Here is an 18,228-nt window from a genome sequence, read left to right as displayed (position 1 = left end):
TTGAATCATCGTTAGATAAGTTTCATACCACCTCTTCTCCCCTTTGATGTAAAATTTTTGACTTTTGAGGCAAATGAGGGCTTTGGTCTTGGTTCCTTTAGGTAATGGACAAACCCATTGACTTATTTAAGGTCTTGGGGAGTTAAATTAAGCCTCTAACCCTTAGTTTATGAGTTTGATTTGGATTTGAAATTTTTGTTGAGGGTTTAGATGAACCTTAGGTATAATTTGAGAGTTTTTAGACAATGTGGATGGATAGTTGGCTATGTTAGAGTGTTTGGATCTTAAATATAATTGTTGAAGTGTTTTGGAAGGTTAATATTGTTAAATAAGGAATTTGAGAATTTTGGGTACTTGAAACCTAGTGAATTGGGATTATTCAGAGTGATAATTGATAATTGTCACTTAATTGTGTAGATTAAGAATTGTTCAAGTGTTATTGTATGACTAGGAATGGGTGGAGCTAATGTTGAACCACAGTAATCCTTTTGTGACAAAAGGTTGAGACAACGAAATAATTTACACTATTTGATTATAATGCTTAACTGTTTGTGATTAGATATGTTAATTTGTTACTTGAAATTTGATAACCTTGTATATTACAAAATGTGATTTGTACATGTAAATCTATTTGCAAATGATAATAATGGTGAAATTTTTATATAGACTGGTTGAGGAATTTGAAATATATATGTGTTATATATGGTGAGTGTGAGCATGATCATGTTAAAAGGTAGGAGTTCACCTGTAGGAAGGAGTAGTGAAAGTTTATATGGCATGTATCTACTTAGTATCTAGTGAGGCATGGTGCTAGAGATTTTCTCTTTAGTATTCATGCAAGATATGGCGTTCAGAGAGTGACGCTCCTTAGTATTAGTGATACAATGTTGGAGTAACGATACCCTGATTCGTGTGCGATAGGGAAAGACCATAGTTCAGAAGTGGGATAGGACACCTTTGGCTAGGTGATCCTACCACTGAAGGTGAGCTCAGGCCATTATGAATGTGCACTTGGTCCAAAAGTCTATGATTTCAGTTAGGGTGATATGGAGGTTCAGATGATAGAATGATTATGCTAGTGGTAAATGACTTATGTTTATAGAAAGGATTTATTGAATCTACTAAAGTGGAAATAAACATTTACTATGGAAAAGGTTATGTTGTAATATGCTAAAAGTATGTTTTGGTGCTTAATATCTATACTCCCATATGGTTGTGCATATTAATTAATAGTAACTTAGTGAATTATTTTGTTATTGAGATGTTTATCTCACCTCGTGGATAAATTTTATAGGTGAGGGCTTTGGCAGGGGCAAGAGGAAGGAAGTGGTAATCGAAGAGTGAAGAGCTCATTTGTATAGCTCTTCTCCTTTTTCATTTTATTTTTGTAACAAATATGTCATAATATTATGCCAACTTATGAACATTTCATGATTTTATTATCACTTGTATGAGAATATGTGAAATGGGTGCGTTCCTAGCCTAAGATTGATGCTATTGTGATTGAATGAGTGTGTTCGGCCAATATATAATTACAAGTGATATAATTGTGATGATTTATGTGTGAACATAACCAAAACAATATTTATGTTGAGTTTAATTCACCCCTTTTATTGATGTGAATCGGGGGTTTGCTGGTCATTGTTAGTATATTTGGTTATTTGTGTGATATGAATGGCCTATTGTGTGTGGTCCATTTGAAGAGGTTAAAGTGATTTTGGAACTAATGGCATTTGATAGTATGTTTTGGACACTATTGAAAGTGTTTTGAGGTCAAAACAAATCATTTTGAATTCAGGTATTCATCTTTTTAATGGATGATTATTTAAGTGTGGGATTAGTGCCATTAGCTAGAGGGCTTAAAGAGCGTCATGTGAACACTTGAACATCTCAAATTAGACATTAGATGGTAAAAGGACGCACTCTGAAAGCTGTTCCGGGATGCTATCATGACAACAGCAGGAGTGTGTCATGGTGCATAACCCAACGAGGGTGTGGCTTTCTGTGCCATTCGTCATGGTGGATGAGGTCTGCATCACAGTTGATGGTATAAATTTTGCATTTTTCAGTTTTAGTCCAAGTGCGCTTTTAAGTATAAATTATATTTCCATACTTTCATTATCATATTTGATTGATTTTAAACTTTAGTTTGAGCTCAAACAACTTTTAAAAAAGGGTTTTTTTGGGATCCTAATTTTATAAACTATTTACTTTTAAATCTTTGGGTTGTGATAACTTTTATTTAAAATTTTAATTAATTCTGGTTATCATAACAGCGTGTTAGTGTATTGTCTTGGTAATGTCAAGGTGAACATTACACACTTATTGTGAAAGAAGGGACATAACAAAGTAAAATGTCTAGATATGAGTGTCATTTCATTTCATACATAAAGTTACTTGTTCTAATGGTCAATTTTATGTTGTCACATAATCCTTCACCTAGAACACGAATTGGTAGGCCAAAGAAGACATTATAGAGCCAAAGTAATTCAATTAGTGAAGGTCAAAATTCCCAATTGTCTACCACTCAAGAGACCTCCTCCTTTTAGTCAACCCACACAAGAAAGTCAAGCAAATGTTGTTGTGAGCACACATTAAGGAAGAACAATGTAGAAGTCAAGAAATGAAGTGGGGTTTGGAATTATAGTAGATACAGGCATTAATAGGGAGGACTGTGTATAATGTAAGTTTTATTTTATTCCTTCCTAAAAAATGTCTTGAACATGTGCTAATGAACTTTTTTTTCTTTGCAACTTGGTCAAAGTTCTAAGTTAGTGCTTGAAGATGGAATTTATATGTAGTATATGACTAATCACTTTGATCTAGAGACCAAATTCCCTATCCTTAATGAGAAGAAAATCCAACAGCATCAAGTCCAAATTAATTTCAATAGTACCTTTTGGTTTTAGGAAGATTAGGCTATATTTAAGAGGTAAGGTTGCATTACAACCTTATGATATACATATAACACCACTAGGTCTAACATCGATGGGTGATTGGTTTTGGATTCAAGCTTATAGGCTTAGGGTGCAAGGCTATAGGCTCAAGGTACAAGGCTATAGGATTTGAGTGCAAGGTGATAGGTTTTGGGTGCAAAGTACAAGGCAAAAGGCTTTTGGTGCAAGGTAATAAGCTTCAGGTGCAAAGTTATAGGCTTAAGGTGCAAGGTGCAAAGTAATATGCTTTAGGTTCAATCTTATTGGCTTTGGGTGCAATGTGATAAGTTTTAGGTGCAAGCTTATAGGCTCGAGGTGCAAGGTTTTAGGCTAAGAGACTATCTTTAAACATGCCCTATATTATATGACTTTCATGTAATTGGTGCACGTTATATTGAATCACTATCCTCTTTACATGGTAAATGAATAGGCTTATCATGTAAACATCTTAAAAGGTTGGGCATTGACATTTACATTCCCTTTATTTGTTGAGTTTTTATGTAATATTTGATAATCATCATAGAAGGTTGGACCTAATTAATGTAATGTGTCATCTTGTTATTAGTTTTTCATGATATTTTTTATAGTTATCATGAAATCTAAGGGTATTGACTTTTACCAACGACTATTCACTGGCCGATCGGAGCTCCAACAAATGCACCATCACTTGGTACCAGAGGGATTTAAGCTCTGGCAGCTAGATTTTGTGCCCTTTTCTTAATTTTGTTAAATAACACTTAGGGGCATTTTTGTCCATTCACCCCATCTTTTTCTTATTTTATTGCCACCACCCCATCCTTTTCTTAATATTATAAGTTTGGTTCTTAAATATGACTTAGTCCCTCAGCACAATTTGCCTTTTAAGGAGGTCTTTTCTAGCAATTTCCCCAATCAAAATTTAAAATTCAAATTCAAATCCTAATCTATCTAAAATCAAGAGATGATGATAAGATGACAACAAAATATATAACGAGTTTAGGTATCTTATTTTATTTAATATGATGCTTAATTGTTAAAATAAAACCCTAGATACTAAATCCTATAGAAAATCAAATCTTTCATATTTCATCACATACATTATGTAGCATTTGAAAGTTATATGGCATTACCTATAGAAAAACTCCTTCCAAGCTATTTATTGGAGATGTTATAAGACATAAACATTAGGGAGGTTATAGGGTTTAAAGCATTAAGATAAAAAAAAAAAATCCTAAGTGTTATAGGAGTTATGGACAACCACACCCATATAATAATATAATATTTATAGTATAAAAACGAGCTGCATTGTTTACTGGTATGTCAAGGTAGAGTTTTTATATTTTATAGCAATGATTAATTTTGAATAAATTCTTTTTCACGTGATGTTGATTGTTTCATGCAAGGAAATTATGTCCATTTGTTATTGAGCGTCCTTGACCCTAATAGGCACAAGGCCCTACCGTTTAATTAATTTTTTTTAAACAAAAAGGAGTCCGTTTTATTAATTTATAAAAAATAAACACTAATAAAAACAGAAAAAAAAAGAAGGGTAAAAAGCAAATTACCACATAAACTTTATATCTAGTAATATCATGGACCATAAACTCGTTTATCATGTAAATTATTCCCTCAATATTTAAAAATATTATAATTTGACTTATATTATTAACAAAAGTTAACTTTACCTGTTAATTAACCAAAAATGATATCAAAAATTATAAAAAAGGACTAATTTTTTTTTGGGTCATTGTCTATAACTTTTTTTTCCTATTTTTTATATAATTTCTTGACCTTTTCTGTAATTTTTGAGGTTCTTCTATTAAGTTTTAGTTAACTAATAGTTAAAGTTAACTTTTGTTGATGGTAATGGCCATATTGTACTATTTTAAAAAATTAAAAAAATAATTTACATAATAAATAAATTTAGAGTTTATAATACTATTTGACCTAAAGTTTAAGAAATAATTTACTTATTTATAATTTAAAAAAAAGGCAAGAAATGCCTCAGTACAATCTCCAGAAAAGATAAAAACAAAACAAAATGACTAACAAGGCAAGACGCGCTGTCAACCAACAGTGCAACACCAGCTGTCCTTTGAAGATTTGCAACTCGTTTAATTAGTTTGATTGTGATCGCCGCAACCATAATATTTATGTATCCATTTGTACAAAACATGACATAATTAAACTATCTACCTACCTGTTACAGCAACAATTAATGACATCATTGATGTGTGTGTGTGTGTACTGTGTATTTATACAGACATATATGAGCGAGTCCCTGGGGTCTATGAACTGATTACTTTGACATTGAAATATACACAGACAGAGATTAAAAAAAAAAAATGTGGAGGCTGAAGATTGGTGAGGGAGGGAATGATCCGTACATATTCAGCACCAACAACTTCACAGGAAGGCAAATATGGGAGTTTCATGCTCATGAAGGCTCTCCTGAAGAGCGTGCTGAGGTTGAAGCTGCTCGTCAAGACTTCTTCAATAATCGCTTCAATCTCAAGCCCTGTGGTGATCTTCTGTGGCGTTTTCAGGTCTCTTTTCATTTGTTTTCTTTTTTTTTTTCCCTTCAATATTCTATCTAACCACATGGGGGTTTGATCCCTTAACCTCATCAAGAAGTAAGATCACAATGATAGATGTTACGCACTACGTCAAAAGACCTGGCTTTTCTTTGTTGAGGGAAGCATCCTCTGTGCCTCTCTTGAAGGGAGGCTTATATTTAAACCGTTTAAATTTAATATGTTTTTATTTATTAAAATAAAAATTTACATAAATTGTAAAAAATTTTAATTTTTCTTGCTCGTTGCTTGTTCCTTAGAAATAAAGGCTAGCGCGAAAGCCATTGAGTTATACAAGGAAACCCTACAAAAGATAGCTTTAAGAAGCCCGATACTTAGACTAACATTGAGCATGAACTTTTCACCTTTCTTTATTCCTATGTTGGGAAAGGCCCTGCTTAGGACCCAGAATTTCTACTACTAGGGTGGTCGTTTTCAACCTCCATCCCTGGCGGACCCAATCTCAATTCAAGATCAGGAGTATTGGCTGACTGAGCAGGATTTTGTTGATCCATCCTCAAGATCTCTGGCCCCACTTCCAACTCACGCCCGATGCCTAATGGCATTACTTCATTGTACTGAGAAATTTCATATCAATTGTTCAAATTTAATATTAAAAAATTATAAAAAGAATTTAATATTAAATCAATAATTTGCAGAGTGTATATTAATAATCAATTTATAAAATTTTAAATATTAAATATAGATCATTGATATTAAATTTGAACTATTCAGATTGCTGAATATATTTATTGAAATTTTAACAATTTATATAATTTTTTATTTTAAAAAAAAAGAAAATAAAAATAGATTAACTAGTAAATTTAGACTATCCACATCTACTATAAACAGTCCGGATATAAATCTTTCTTGGCGATGGTGTGGAGGAAGCTTCTTCCGAAGGAAACCGAGTCCTACTTCAAAGGGTCATTAGTGTTTTTCAGGTCATGTTAATTCCTCATTTCTTTTTCTTCCTCTGCTTGTTTTGTTTTTGTTTTTGTTTTTGGTTTTTAAATGTAATCATGTGGGCAATGGATAGTCTATGCCTTTAATATATGTCTCTTTCTTCAAGCGACATAAAAAGCTTCATAGAACTTACGTAAATTATTGGTCTCACCTTGACTATTACTATTCTCTTTCCATTAGTTAGTTCATGTTTCTGTCGAGAATTGGGCTCAATTAGAACTGTTAATTAAGGCCAGCTCAGTCCTTGTAAAGAATCGGGGCCTAAATAGGCTAGGCCTATTAAACCTAATTATATTTTAGGGTTTCATTTTAGTTAGCTTAACCCTAGCCCTTAGAGCTAAAAGGTTGATCCTCAAGGCCTCAGCCTTATATTTTTTTTCATTTTTAATTTAAAAATTTTAAAAAAATATATTCAAAATCTCAAAAAAGTTATTACATATAACATTAAGTATAGAAAAGCAAATTTAAGTCAATACACATAACACCAAATTTAAATCTAATAAAAAACATTATAAAATCAACACCGATAACAATCAGACTTTACTATCATCATTAGCTAAATCTTGATGATTTTCATTGTCATTAACATTAATATAATTTCATCCTTTTTCTTGTGGAGCATCATCAGTGAAAATAATATTAAGCTTGTCATATATTCTATCTTTACTCTTGTGAAATGAGGCTAAGGTTTTAGAATTAGTGCAATATTTAATTTTTTAATATTTAAATTTAAAAAAATTATGAAAATGGTTTAAAAGGGTTGGCTTTTTATTTTAGGGCTTTAGTCAAAATTGCCATTTTATCCTTTAAACTAGTTACTTGACCTTAAATTTTTTCAGGCTTCAAAAGATTAACCTGACTGATTTGGCCCTAATTGATTGCTTCAGGCCTAATATTAAATATGGATCCATTTAAATATAATTTTTCTCCCAATATTTCTATATTGTTTGTCTATCGGGATTGGTGATCGTGACATTTTGCCGTTGCATTAAATAAGTTGCAGATGGAATATTGTTGTACGTGAAGTAATGTTGAAACTTGAAACCATGTCCATATACTTGCATATTTAACTTGCGTGTTTTAGTTAATTTCGATCGTCTCCTAAGGCTAAGGCTAACTAATGTTATGTTGATTATTTTGATACAGTTTTTGAGGGAGAAGAATTTCAAACAAACAATACCAAGTGTGAAGATAGAGAATGAGGAGGAAATAAGTGATGAAAAAGTTGGTAATACTGTGAGAAGGGCAACACATTATCTATCGGCTTTACAGTCAAAACATGGTCATTGGCCTGCTCAAATTGCTGGATGTCTCTATTACATGCAACCTCTGGTAAGCACCCATCATGCAATTAACAGCCATCAATAAGAGCTTACTCGATCCTTATAAGTTTGATTCTTATAAAATTGACTCTTAAAAGTTTTAGTTTATAAGCTTTCTTATCTTAAAATTAGTACTTTTTCATGCTCAATCTTTGTAGACAAGGTTCAGTGTCAGCCCCAAAAGCCTACATAATTTTTTTTTTAAAAAATAAAATTTCTACTTATATTAACTTATATATAAATTACAAAGTAGCTTAGTTAAATATATAAAAGATAATAGTAAGCTTTGAAATATAAGTAAAATAATGCTTGCCCCATAATAATATAAACCATGCAGGTTTAAATTTTTTATCATTCAAAATATAAATATTCTTTTGTCCCTATTATCATCAATTTGTATTCAAAAATAAAAAATTAGACTCTTTTGTGCTGCAAACAACACTACCTCCAACAGAAGGATACTTGTGAGTAATTAAAAAAAAAAAACAGTAAACCCCTTAGAGGAGGGTCAACTTAGATGATGTGATGCTATTTCAGCAACTTCATATTCATCGTCTAGAATAAATATTTAATAAGTTGTGTTATTATTATAATATTAATTTAAAATTTTAAATAAATTATATAAATAAAGTTAAAAAATTGTAAGAGCTTAAGGACAAGTCAGGGCTCGAGGCCAATTTTTGCAAAGCTTATAAAGTTAAGGCTTAAAAGGTTTTTCATACTAAAATATTCTATTTTTTTTCAAATCCATTCCTTTAAAAAATACAAGACCTAAAAGGATATGACGTCTGGCGCCATCCTTATTGTTGACTCTGCCATGGATATTAATTTCCAAAAGCGATCACGCTACATATTGCTTTGATTCTATCTTTCTTTTATGTTACACACACACACACACACACACATTTATATAATTAGAGAGATAGACATATAAATATGAGGTGAGTGGCCTCACCTATAAAATTCTACTCCCCCCAGTTTAAAATATAAGTCATTTTAACACATAGATTAAGAAATGCAATTAATACATCAAAATATTAATTGCGTTGCTAGAAAATTTTAATTTTCATTAATTTAATGCATTTAAATATTTCCACATCATTCATAATTAAGGATGTAATAAAAAAAGAGTTAAAGAGCAAAATATCCTAAAATATTTTTGTTGAGGGCGCATGGTATTTTAAACTTTTTTTAGGGTAATTTTACTCTAAAACTTTAAAAAAGAATGCAATACTACCCCACCATCAATGTTGAAGTTAGTTGACTATTAATTTGACTTTGTTTCTTAGGTGGATACAATAAAAAAAAAACTAAGACAATTTCTCCATTTCTTCCTCTATTCATCTCTTACACTCACAGTTAGGTCTATCTATAGTACTTATCACCCTGATGAGATTAGGGTGATACTTTTAGAAAGTTCATGAATAAAATTTCTTCAAATAAGAGTTTAGAATACCATATGCTCCTCATGAAAAAGTTTTAACGTATTTTTGCCCATTTTCCTTAGAAAAAATGTTAATAATCACAACGTGGTGAACCAAGATTTAATGGTATCATATTTAGTCTCAACTTTCTTAAGGTGATAGAGGTTAAAAATTCAAGTCTATGAAAGTTTCAAAAGACCTCTTTGGTGGGGTGAGGAATAACTCAAGTACCACGTTGGGAAAAAGCTAGCTTCTGCTGCAGTGATGTGGGTTGGTCCAATCCAAAAGACTCTCGGTCGGGTGGGGTGAGGACTGTTACAATTATTGCTATATATTATATTATAATTTTTATAATATATAATATTTTATATTTTAAAATTATTTTTTAAATTTTTTTATTTTTAAATAACAATGATTCGATATGTTGCTATGTTATCAAAAAATTAATTAAATATATAATTGAAATTATTATAATTATTATTAATATATAAATACTTTAAAATATTAAATTATTTATTTATAATAATAAATTATTAAATAAATTATATATAAATATATATTATAAATTACATAATAAAAATTAAAACAATATGTGATGGAATAAATAATGGAATTATGATGAAAAGGTTTGCCATGGAATTTTTCATAACAAATGTAACAAAATGAGAATAACACATCTTGAAAATTAGCGATAGACTTTTTCATCAAAAAATTTTATCACTAAATTATTTCTGATAGCTTATCGATGGAATAATGATGGAATTTTTAGTGATGGAACATTTCGTTGGTAAATTCGATTGGTAAAATTATTTTTGATGGTTTATTGATGGAATAGTGACTAATTTTTTAATTTTTGACTAATTAGTGACAAATTCTGTCGCTAAATTCCTTCGCTGTTTTTTTTTTATAGTGTGGTGCTTTAGGCTTCTAAAAGACATAAATTTTACTTGGTTTTTATGTAAACAATTATTAAATGATTTGAAATTTCTGAAAATGGTGCAGGTGTTTTGTGTGTATATTACTGGCCATCTTGATGATGTGTTTCCGGAAGAGTATAGAAAAGAGATCCTCCATTACCTGTACTATCACTAGGTTCATACATTTAATTGTTAAAACTTGCTTTCAATGATAGGTTTATAATTGTAAGTTTTAAATGAACTAATGTTTTACAAGTGCATGCATGTTAAAAGAATAAAGATGGAGGATGGGGACTACACATAGAGGGACACAGCATCATGTTTTGTACTGTGCTGAGTTATATATGCATGAGAATGCTTGGAGAAGGACCTAATGGAGGTGAAGACAATGCTTGTCTTAGAGCAAGAAAATGGATTCTTGACCATGGTGGTGCCACGTACATACCCTCCCGGGGAAAGACTTGGCTTTCAGTAAGTAATTTTATTCATTCCCTTTTGAATAGTGAATCTTGCACTGTATTTGTGTGTGTAATATTGCATATATATTGCTAGATAAATATCTATATACGAAGCTAGTGGCCCGGGGCAATTGTCCCCCCCAAAAAAGATTTACTCCCTGTGTTATTTATATAATATGTCTTTGATTTATTAATATTTGATGATATTAATTAAAATGTTAATTTACTCGACTTTTTCTTTCATATTTTTACATGTTTACACACACACACACACATCACATATCCTTTTTTCAAATCAAGTATGATTCTACTCTACTTGTAAGATATATATATATTTTCCATCTTTAAAAGTTGGCCTCTATTGCTTTTTGATTAAGTTTTATTTTGTTATATTTTATTTTGTTTCATCTTGTTCTTTTTGTTAATATCATGTGTTTCTTATCTTCTATTTTCTTATTCTCTCTTTCATGTCCTAACACCTCACTCTCTCTCTTTTAGCTTCTTTTAGTTAACATCTGATAACATTAAATAAGGATGTACTCATTAGAAAAGTCATTATTTTATTTATCTTTATATTCATTCTACTATTATTTTTAGACAATAAAATTGTTAAAACCTTACATGATCTCAGGTTTATTTTAAAAAAATCACAATATTTGAACTGTGTGTGTGTAGGTATTCAACTTTGCTTTGAAAATTTTCTCATTAGAAAATCAACATCGTAATAACAACTGTATAAAAAGGAGAAAATCTTTTATAATGCGTTTGAATGATTTAGTTTTGGATTTGAATTTAGGACATGAAATCCATCATTTGGATCCATAAAAATTTATGAATTTTGATTTGAATCTAAATCTATATTTTATTTATAATTCCTTTATAATTTTAAATCCTTCATACACCAAGTGTTTGAAATGCCTCTTGTTCTCTTCCTGTTTTCATTTTTCATGTCCCTCTTTTCATTGTCTTTGAACTTCAAATTTTTTAAACTACCTAAATAAAGAATTTTAAATATATGAATTTTTGTTTTTTTGACAATTATCTAATATTCATGGGCCGAACCAAGCAAGACCATATTGGCAGAAAATTTCTCAATGAGTTTTTAACACAAGACTCAAACTCGAAACCACTATTGTTAAACTAGCATGGCCTCTTACTGGTTAAGCTACAATGCTTGTTGGTAATATATGAATTTTAAGTTGAGCTTTTAAATATTAAATCCAAATTCCAAACTATGGATCCAAATGTTACCTTTGTATTCAGAGCATAAAAACTTGCAGAGAATAAGTTAGATAGGATGATTATTCATACTTTAAGTATCTGTTGTATTTTTAATCTTATGTACATGTATATTACATTCACAATCTAAAATTTTGGGTCCATTATTATATTGCTCATAGTTTGAGAGAGAAAGCCATAATAATAATTACTAGCAACATGTGAATATTGCAGCTTGTAATATATATACAAATATCCCTCAATTTAATTTAATTGCTTATGTCTCATTGTTGATATGTTGTTGTAGATACTTGGATTGTTTGACTGGTCTGGAACGAATCCAATTCCACCAGAATTTTGGCTTCTTCCATCATTTCTTCCAATGCATCCAGGTTAATTCAACGCATTCAAGATTAAGATGCAATATCAATTTTATATTTGAAGTTTTAAGTTAGTTTTAATTTCATGTAATATCAATTTAGTTCCTTAATTTTACTTGAAGCTATATTTCAATTCCTCAGTTACGTTTATATTAGTTCTAATATTGACACATCTCATCTTTCATGCTTGATTTATACATTAAAGACTTGTTCTAAACCAATTTGAGCTTTTGCAATCCTTAGAAGAACCAAAACTCTCTCGTAAATTGCAAAATATATTCTCAGATTACTGTTCATATGGTAATTCTAGACTTTTTGATGACCTTGAAAATTCATAACCATAGAAAAATCGTTTCAAAGCTCAATTAAATCCATTTTATGATCAGGATGAAAACTTTGACATATAACTCTAGAGATCCCAAGGAATTTGTAATTTGTTGGGTAAATTTTTGGAAACTGCTCTTAGAGAGAGACCTGAAACTTTTGGAAATGGCACTTATGCCTCATCAAAACTATTGTTTGTTTATTCTTTTACTTTTGGTCTTAAGATCTTCATTCAACACCTTTAGCCAGAAAATATCCTACTTTCAGTATGAAAATTATCAGAGATGACATTAATTTTTTGTTTAAATTTCTTCTCAGTCATTTGATTTAATTATGTAGTTATTTTCATTTTAATTTGAGCCCATCTCCTCTTAAATTTCAAAAGTCACTCAAATGTTTTCTCCGCTCCTCTCTAACACTATCAAATCAATTTGCCTAAAAATTATATAAAATAAAGTAAAATTAAAACTTGTTAAAAAGGAATTTGGAAAGATAAAATTAAAACTTAGAATAAAATTAAGAAACAAATTGAGATTAAATAAAAAATTAAAAGGCGGAGAAAGTGATAAATAATTTAGAACTCTTGCTATACATATATATGAGATATTGCATTATGGTCACTTTCTTAACTCTATCTATTGCCATAGCTATCTAATAATCCTCCATTAATTCTCTTCCACCATATTGTAATGCAGCTAAAATGTTGTGTTATTGCCGCTTGGTTTACATGCCTATGTCTTATTTGTATGGGAAAAAATTTGTGGCTCTGATCACACCACTTATTCTTCAACTCAGACAAGAACTCCATGTGGATCCTTACCATGAAATTAATTGGAATAAAGCTCGTCAGCTTTGTGCAAAGGTGATTTTTTTTTTGGTCTTTTATCCTTATACCACGAAATTACCAAGTTCTATCTACATATGTACTTGTTGATTTCTCCCAATTAATGAACAATTATAATAGATCATCGAATGTATAATTACAGGAAGATCTTTACTATCCCCATCCCTTGATACAAGATTTGATATGGGATAGTTTATATACGTTCATTGAGCCGCTTCTTACGTGATGGCCTTTCAATAAGTTGGTTAGAGAGAGCTCTTCAAGTTACAATGAAGTACATTCATTATGAAGATGAAAATTGTCGATACATGACCATAGGATGTATCGAAAAGGTACATTTTCATTGGGTTGGATGCATCTAGTTCCCTTAGCATTATGCGTGGATTAACATATATTGGATAAAATTGATTATGAATAAAATTGATTTATATGAATGATTTTGAATATAATTATTATATTTTGTGGTAATGGATTTATAAAATTGATCTAGGATTGATTTTGAGTATAATTGAAAATAAAGCAGATAAAAAAACAATGATTTTGTGAAAATATATTTAAACTTCTCTATTATGCCAAAATCAATTATGAACAAAAAAAACTATGGCTCTTAAACATTTGGATATATATTCATAAAATTGATTTTATTCCTTATCCAAACAAGCACATTATTATGTATTTTTCAATTCATCTTTTCAATTATACTTTCCTAAATTATTTCTAAAAACCATCTAACCATTTTGTAAATTATGGTTTCAAATTCATGATTAATTTTGTCATGTATAAAAGTGTTTGAACATTTTTAACAAAATCACAGTTTTATATTCATAATTGATTTTGACATATACAAATAAGTTTGTATGTATTTTCTTAAAAAATTGTGGTTTTAAATTCATAATTAATTTTAACATGTAATAAATTGATAAAAAAAGAGTGTTTGGATATATTTTTACAAAACTTTAATTTTGGCCTCTAAAGTTGATTATTACAGTTGTCTAAATAAGCACCATATCATGCTAAATCTTAGATTTATCTTTCTTTATAAATTTGTCATAGGTTTTATGCATGCTAGCTTGTTGGATTGAAGATCCAAATGGAGATGCTTTCAAGAAGCATCTTGCAAGGGTTCCAAATTACATATGGGTTTCCGAGGATGGAATTACCATGCAGGTAAACCAGTAATAACATAGTAAAAAAGAAGAAGACTAAATCAGGATCTTCTATACAATCATCGACTAATTATTAATCAAGAAGAGAACAGATTAACTACGAGGTATTAATTGTATCATTCTTTATAGTTTCATGTGGTGTTTTATCTTTTTCCATGAACAGTATTCCCTAAGTTTCAAGTTCCAAATAAATCTCTTCATATATTCATTTTACTTAATTTAACAACTCTAATTTATTTAACTTTACACAATGTTTCAATTTAATTTTTTTATTTTTATAAAGTATTCTTTTAGTCCTTTAACCCTAACAATAGTTTTATTGACAAAAAAAAATTTTAAATTAAACTTTTAAATATTGATAAAATATTTTCAAATGGTTACATACCACACAAAATTTTTTTGAAACTAATGGTGTTAGAGTTAAATGACTAGATATAAAATTATATAACATTGTAGTATACTTTACTTTAGTAAAACATTAATATTTTGGGTTTTAATTAGTATATGACATTAATTATTTGCAGAGTTTTCGAAGCCAAGTATGGGATGTTGGTTTTGCCGTCCAAGCTTTACTTGCCATAAACCTAAGTGACGACGTTGCTCCTACACTTGCAAAAGGACATGACTTCATCAAGAAATCACAGGTCAACTAGTTATTACCAATTAACAAGCATATGAATATTTGAATGACTAGTTATTAATTGAGAGATTTATTATGCGTATATATTAATGCATAAATCCTCTTGTACTGCTAACTAAAACTGATGATCTTATCAGGTTAAAGATAATCCTTCTGGTGATTTCAAAAGTATGTATCATCACATTTCCAAAGGGTTGTGGATCTTCTCTAATCAAGACCATGGATGGCAAGTTTTTGATTGCACTGCAAAAGGCTTGAATGTGATTAACCTGTTTTACTTAATTAACCAAGTTAATTAATTTCATTGTTCATCTTCACCTTATTATACATGTGGCCACTTAATATATTTTGGACTATTTTAGTGTTGTCTTCTTTTATCAACACTACCACCAGAGATTGTAGGCGAAAAGATGGAGCCTGAAAGGCTTTATGATTCTGTCAATGTCTTGTTGTCACTTCAAGTGAGTAATCTTACATTATTATGGTTCAATATATTACAATAAAATAATGATTTTCTTATAAAAAACTTTCTCATAGATTTTCTCTTCAAAGGGCTTCTTTGTAATAAATTGCATTCTCTCTAGACTTTATTCATCAGAAATTTGTGATTGAGATATTTCTCACATATTCTAGAGTGTTTTTCAATGATTTTGTCTGTGACAAAGCCATTCTTATGTTTTTTGGGTCACTGTTTTGTTTATGCATTAATTGACTTGCAAAACTCCATAACATTTGCAGAGTAAAAAGGGTGGTTTTGCGGCATGGGAGCCAATCAAAGCTCAAGATTGGTTGGAAGTAAGAATTTGATCTCATTTGAATTTGAACTAAAGTGAACAAAATAATTAAAGAGAATGTAATAGGCACTAAACATTAATATTGCGTTACAGGATATTCATTAGTTATAATTAGGATGATCTAGCTCTTTATATTAATAAAGAATGACAATTTTTCCTATCCCCTTTCCTTCTCTTGTGATTTCTTTTAGCATATGGATTTGCTTGTCTGGATTATTAGGTGTTGAACCCTACAGAACTTTTTGAAGGCATCATAGTTGAGCATGAGTATGTAGAATGCATTGGATCATCAATTCGAGCTTTAGTTTTATTCAATAATCAGAGACAGATTGAGAATTCCATTGAGAAAGCTGTGAAATTCCTTGAAGACACACAAACAAAGGATGGTGGATGGTATGGGAAGTGGGGGATTTGCTTCACTTATGGCACTTGGTTTGCTTTAGGTGGCCTTGCTGCTTCTGGTAAGACTTACAATGATTGTGTTGCAATTCGCAAAGCTGTCAATTTTCTTCTCACGTCACAAAGAGATGATGGTGGGTGGGGTGAGAGCTATCTTTCATGTCCAGAAAAGGTAAATCTCTATTTTAAGGATCAATATAAATAAAAAATTTATAAGGAAAAATATAACTATTGGTCTCTATTTTTAACATGTTTTGATATCGGTCCATGTACTTTTATTTAGTTGTTTCAAGTCATTTAAGTTTCATATGTTTACTATGTTAGTCCTTGTCATCACTGATTGAGTTAAATTTGTTGATGCATACATGGCTTTGTTTAATTTTGTTGGCAAGTTGGTAAAATTATGATGAGTTGGATATTGAATGAGCAAAATGATTATTAATCTTTATGCCTGTTTGCCCTACCTACATGTTATCTTCCTTATGAAATTTCTTTATTGATTTAATGTCCTGCTTAGCTTGTTTTTTGTCTTCTACTCATTTTTTTTGGCATAGCTCATCATAATTTAAACAAGTCAATACAAGAAGTAATAAAGTTTATGCAAATATTAGCCAACTTTAAGTCTTTATGGTAATTTTTAAAAATATAGAGACTAATATTGCAAATGGATAAAACTTAAGAGACTTGAAATAATGAAATAAAAGTGCAAGGACTAATACCAAAAATAAACACGCTAAATGCATAGGGATTAAAAATTTTATTTATTTATAATAATAAGTCACAGTATGCAAGTAGAAATATGAGTAAATATATAGTATGGCACATTTATTTCTCAAACTTGATATAATTCATGAAGAAACTTGTCTTGTTATTTCATATACCAATAGCTATCTGGCCTTTTAATTAGTTACCTCATCATCTTATGATTTTTGCAAACAATGCAGAAATATGTTCCCCTAGAAGGTAATAGATCAAATGTGGTACAAACATCATGGCCTATGATGGGTCTAATGTTTGCCGGGCAGGTGAATCTATTTAATTATTTATAGTGAATAGAAATTTATGCCTATATATATTTTCAATTTACAATTATGAAAGGACTAAACTAATGAAAATTTATTGGAAGGTTGAGAGAGATCCAACTCCTCTTCATCGAGGAGCAAGAGTCTTAATCAATGCTCAATTGGATGATGGGGATTGGCCACAACAAGTTAATTAATTAGTACCTTTCACTTCTCATTAATTTGCAATGATTTATTAAACTCATAACATGTATCAATCAGTGTAGATTAAATGTTAGTTTGTGACTTGTTTTCAGGAAATCACTGGTGTATTCAGCAGGAATTGCATGCTCCATTATCCAATGTAGAGAAATGTTTTCCCACTTTGGGCTCTGGCTGAATATCACAAACGGGTTACATTGTATGCCTTCCAAAGTTGAATAAATCATGTAATTAAGGTTTAAATCTGATATTATAGCACCAAATTATTGAAGGTTTGGTGAGTGAATAGAGATAATTCTGATAGTAATGATGTAATCCACACGAGTTCATGTGAAGTATTTGCAAGAGAGCAAAACTTAGATTCAGTACTAGATCGAACAATTATATGTTGTTTTTGGAAGACCAAGAGATGATTGAATCACCTAAAAACAGGTTATATACTTCCTCCACACCAAAATATAGGGTATTAGTAACTAATTCATAGTTTTAAGAAAATAGTAGTTGAAACCTTAATTTTTTTTAAAAAAATATACCTTTTTAATTTTACTCTCATTAAATACCCTATATCAGTGTTGTGATAATGATAATTAAAATTTCAATGTATTATTTTTTCAAAAAGCTAAGAGTGATAAATGAAGTAGGAAAATAGTTGAAAAAATAATTAT

At 30.1% G+C, this 18,228-nt stretch overlaps 1 pseudogene; it reads left to right on the top strand.

The window, feature by feature from the left end:
• Positions 1–5,237: 5,237 nt before the first annotated feature.
• LOC129288758 (beta-amyrin synthase-like) lies at positions 5,238–17,924 on the top strand (annotated as a pseudogene).
• Positions 17,925–18,228: the final 304 nt, after the last annotated feature.

This window comes from Prosopis cineraria, unplaced genomic scaffold (assembly GCF_029017545.1).
Source record: "Prosopis cineraria cultivar Desert tree isolate PC_DT_omini unplaced genomic scaffold, ASM2901754v1 PC12, whole genome shotgun sequence".
Taxonomy (NCBI): domain Eukaryota; kingdom Viridiplantae; phylum Streptophyta; class Magnoliopsida; order Fabales; family Fabaceae; genus Prosopis; species Prosopis cineraria.
Note: the sequence above shows the minus strand (reverse complement) of the source record. Positions and strands in the feature narration are given on the sequence as shown.